This window comes from Symphodus melops, assembly GCF_947650265.1.
Source record: "Symphodus melops genome assembly, chromosome: 20".
NCBI lineage: Eukaryota > Metazoa > Chordata > Actinopteri > Labriformes > Labridae > Symphodus > Symphodus melops.
The window spans coordinates 16,349,636-16,354,905 of record NC_136710.1 but is presented as its reverse complement, the minus strand read 5'-3'; the positions used below and the strand labels follow the sequence as shown (position 1 = coordinate 16,354,905).

General features: G+C 38.8%; 1 long non-coding RNA gene across 1 annotated transcript; it reads right to left on the bottom strand.

The window, feature by feature from the left end:
• Positions 1 to 1,264: 1,264 nt before the first annotated feature.
• LOC306841762 lies at positions 1,265 to 2,649 on the bottom strand. Its single transcript, XR_013781581.1, has 4 exons — positions 2,360 to 2,649; positions 1,989 to 2,102; positions 1,871 to 1,911; positions 1,265 to 1,729 (listed from the first exon to the last, which is right to left on the bottom strand). It is a non-coding gene; the product is annotated as an uncharacterized lncRNA (long non-coding RNA).
• Between the last annotated feature and the right edge of the window lie 2,621 nt (positions 2,650 to 5,270).

Genomic DNA, 5,270 nt, shown 5'->3' with positions numbered 1-5,270 from the left:
GCTTTGTTGCCTCACAGCAAGAAGATTCTTCCTTCAGACAGGCCCGTTCTTGCATGTTCTTACCGAATATGCATGGCTTCCTTTCGGGTACGCCTTCCTACCACAGTCCAAAGACATGCTGGTGAGGTTAATTGGTGGCCCTTTAATTGCCTGTTGGTGTGAATTCGAGTGTGGCTGGTTGTTTGTCTCAAAGGCTTTGTTCAGACTGCTGCCCAAATCCGATTTTTCCCCAAATCTGATCAGAATCCGATCTAACTGACCAAGTGTACACACTACAAATCGCAAGTGACCAGATCCAATCTGAATGGCAATATTGACGTGGTCTGATCCACATTGGTTTCTATGGTAACGGGTAACGTCCAGCAAAAACAACAGCGAAATTGATGACACAGAAGTGTGATTATTTCTGATGCAAACAATTTTACGGAGCAGTCTGTCCACGAACTAGTTTAATTACGTTTTTTTTTTTATTCTGCTATTTTCTTTCACTGACTTGAGTTAATTTCCGGTCCGTCAGATCTCCATTGTTGTTATTGTCGACAGTGTTGCGACGCAGAAGACACATTGAAGCGAACGCCACGTTGAGACTGAGTCGGATCTGTAGGAATCAGATTGAAACCACCTCCTCAAGTGGTGTGCATCAGATTTGGAAAAATCTGATCTCATCTGGCTTTTTGTCTTCAGACGAGCAAAAACTTAAACCACATACAATCTGGATGAGCTAATAAATCGGATTTGGAGGTGCAATGTGAACAAGGCCTAAATGTCAGTCCCAATTGACAAGCAATCAGTTCAAGGTGTACCCTGCCTCTCACCAAATAATATCTGGGATTGGCTCCAGCCCCCCTATGACCCCGAATGGGAAAAGCTAAAAAAAGATAATGGACGGACCATCATATATAAATATAAACCAATGTTGCTTAGACTTAAGTCTTTTTTGAAAAAAAGAGACGAAAGGCAATAAGGATTCTTCAATAATAGTATTTCAGACCACATACAAATATTTCATCTTTTGCAAAACAAAGGGGAATAAAAAAAGGCTTGAGGAAATATGAACCCAATATCACCTTCAAATAAATGGAAGCTATTTCTCTATGTGGAAGTTGAACATCAACAGTAATGCACATCAAATGAAATGATTAATATGTTTTCAGTAGTCCAGCACCGTCAGTGATGCTGTTTTTGCAAACTATTACACAAAAAACGAAAGATGTCAAAAGATTACATGTATTCACTGATTATTACATTGATTGCATGTTTGAGATTTCCATTATTCGTAATAGTGACATTCTTTAACTCCTGTAACTACAGGGGGCACAGCAGAGACATGTCTGTCGTGCGTCAAAAAGGGATTAAATAGCATGCTGTGAATAGCGCAATTGAAAAATGTATGAATTCATTTTAAACATTTATAATCACAATAAACAGTTAATGCTGACAGCCCTAAAAAAAACACACAATGGTGGTACAATGGTTTCACAAGCTTGCTGAAGTAGTTCACAGATACACATGGTGTTACGTTCATCAGTTCTTACATTTATTTAAACATGGCTTAAAGTACTAGTTAAATCCACTGAACATTTTGTTATTGATCAAAGCATGTCCCGTCCTACTGTCTGACTCCAGAGTACACACATTCACTCCAGGTATCATCCCTCTGTTTCCTCGATCTGCTGGCCTTGTGATCCCTCAGGGCAGCATAATGGAGGTTGTCTGCTTCTTGGTCACCCTAAGAGAAAACATACAGAGAAGAGGAGTTAAAAGCAGAATTTCATTTTTTTTTTGTATTTTTCCCTTTGACAAATGTGCAAAAAACACAAGTAAAGCTAACTTAGTTAAATCAACGCTCATTTTAACAGATTATATTTACCTCTGCAGTTGCTGTAGGTGAGGTTGACACTTTTTGAGACGCTGTCATAAAACAAGAAAAGGCTATTTACTTAAAAGCAATCTTCGGCAAACCCAAGCTGTTTTAAATAAACATTCACCTGTACATTGGCAGCTTCTTTTGCAAATATAGATAATCAGTGCAACAACCAGGATGGTGGTGAATGCCAAAGATCCACTCAAAAAAAGCAAGAGAGGCGAAGTGTTTCCAGCATCTGCAGAAAATAAGACATTTGGAGACAACAGGAAGGGTTTTAGTCAAATTAACAGATTTATACTGGCTATATTTAGGCCTTAATATTTGTATTCCAGATATTTGCAGATTTGTCATAATTGAGATGTTGGTGAATATGTGCAAAAAAATTTCCAACATCAGGTTTGGAAACTGGCCATTTGACTTTTCTTTGATTGGAAACAAAATATTTGCAGGTCTTTTTTTTTTTTTTTTTTTAAGTTTTAACTTTGTACTTACTTGCTAAATCCAATTTGATCCTGTTTCTCAACAGAATGTGTCCACATGAAGCAACAGCACAGTAGTACGTCCCAGCATGAGAAAAATTCAGCCTCTTTATTGGCAAGTTGTAGGCACAAGTGTGTGTGTTGGTTTTTCTAACACACTCATCATTGCTGCCTCCATGAGTGTAAATGAGTCCTGGATGAGATTCCTCAGAGTCTCTGAACCAGTAAACACTGTGTTCTCCATCACAGGTCGCAGTGTGGACTGTACAGTTCAGAGTCACAGAGCCTCCTGGCTGGACGATTTCAGATTCTGACTGATGGACCAATGTTGGGATAGTCCAACCAGAACCTTTTACATTTAGAATAGTTCCCTCTGCAAATTGGAAACTGTATGCGTAGCAACTTACACAGTAATATGTGGCTGAATCTGAAGTGATCACATTTGAGATTGTTAAGTGATTGTTCCCGTCTTTAGTCTCCAAAGTGAAGCGTGAATTGTTTTTGAACTCTTCAGTCAAAGTGCCCTTTGAATGTTTATAGAAACTAGAGATGAGCCTTGGCTTCTGTCCCAGAGCCTGTTTGTACCACAAAATCATTGCTGCCACATCACCTTCATAGAAACATTGTAAAGTCACACTGTCACCAATGTTAGCCAATACAAAACCTCTCCCTTGACGCACATTAAAGGACAATTTGACATCAGTTGTCAGAGCTGTAAATAAAGAAAACAAAGAGAGGATTGAAAAGGATCATTGAATATACGTTTGTATGAATAGAAATACATCCAGAATAAACTTCACTTACCTATTCTCCACAGGCAAAAACCAGTCAGGTATAAGGCTAACCTCAGAGATGTCATCATGATGAAACTGTTTTGATATGAAGATCACCTCAAAATGTCCTGTGCTCTTACAGAGAGGTCTGTCTGTGATTGGCTAACAAGAAGTGACACTGAATGGAAACATGTTCACGGCCCCCTCCATTCATTCATTCTCGAGAGAAAGTTCAGTCCCATACTGACTGATGTTCCTTTTGTTTCTGATCACACATGAACAGAATCAAATTGTACAGTGTAAATGCTAATCTAATGTCAGGCTTTTAATAAACTGACAACAGCAACAGAAAAAAGAAGAGATGCTGTAGGCATATTTGTTAATTAAAAAATGATGGCTGTTTCCTAACTCATGTTTGGACTTAAATGCACGAGAAGTATTTAACAAGAGTTTACTCGTCTCCAATCAGTGTTGAAAAGGTGACCTATGATGCTTAACCCCTTTTAAAATTGTTACAATGCTGGATGCTTGCAGTCTAAACAAGGGCAAAGTGTCAAATCACCAGGTAAACATATGTTGGAGAAATTCCCAGGATGTCAGGAGTCCCCTGATATAAATCAAAGAATTCCACATAACAGTTTCAAGCCTGTACGTAATCCATTGATGCCGCTTCTCTCAATATTGGAAAACAGGCCTCCCCTGGCAGCCCTGCAGCGTCCTGAAGGCTTCCAGAGAGCTTGTCAATCAGGGGAGGAGTGGTTGCATGGGAAGGGAGGTTCTTAAAGAGACAGCAGCTGAAACAAAGTGTTTCAAGCACAGGCTCAAATTATGTTTTTTAAAGACAGTCACGACAGAGGAGTGATGTCTACCAAGATAACTCATTGCATTTAAAAACACTCGCACCAAAATGGAGCGTTCTGAGGGAGCTGGTTCATACAGAGTCACTAACCTCTTTTGGTGCTTGATTCATGGTATATTTTGACAAAAGCACAGCACAGATGTTACATTCAGAGCACAGGGAACTGTTTGAAAATGTATAACATGTTCCCTTGAAAGTGGAAAGACATTTAAGATCAACTGTGGATCTGCTGTGCATGAAAACACTGTTCACTTCCTGTCTGAAACTACAAGAGTGTAGCGAGGGGCCTTGAAGAGATGCATGACCAATAGTTTAATTAAAGACTTATAATCACAGACTATAAAAAGAGCATTCAATCTCTGGGTTTGAGATGTTCTGTTAGCACAAAGAGTGAAATAGTTTTCAGGATTGTAATTATTGTGTAAGGGAATAATTACACCTGAACTATAAAATCCATTACATTTTACGAGCATATGAATGGATACATTTATCTTTTTATACTCTGCAACATGAAATCTACAAATCTCGGAGCAGGAGTTGAGTCATTTACCAAAGCATCCCTCAGTTAGACGGGGCTGTGGAGCAGATAAGTATGGCCTATAAATATTGGCCATATTCTCTGCAACAGGGCTTTGCAACAGGGCGAACATTGATGCTGATTTTTGATTTTTTCTTTTTTGTACACTACAGTAATGTTTAGTGTAAAACATGGCCTCACAATAAAAACTAAAGCTGGCTGCTGGAGGTTGTTATACAGTATATATTTAACATTATATTCAGTGAATCAAGGTCACCCCTGACAGAAAATTCATAAACACATTCATTGTAATATTTTTTTACATATTAACAACTTACAAATGCATAATTTGCAGCTCTACTGCCTCACACTGGAGTACACACATTCACCTCCCAGGCTGTCACGCTCGTGTCTTGTCGATCTGTTTTTTGCCTTTTGAACCCTCAGAACAGAGTAATGGACGTCGTCTGAGTTATGTAAATCCTGGGATGAAAAAAGGATATCAATGAATATGTTATTGAGATCCCAGAGAAAAACAGGCCTTTAAACCCAGAATAATATAACAGAAGTTCCAATACAATGTTTTTGCTTTTGCATTAAGTCCATTTTAGCTGAATGAATTAGTCAACAAAGAAAAAAGACTCAAATATATCAATATTGTCTTAACATCTGAGAGATTCTTTTCAGGGGTCAGGGGTTCGTTCCCCAGTTCCAGCAGCCTCACGACGTTTCCTTGAGCAAGTCACTTAACCCCAAGTTGCTCTTGCTGCTTTGT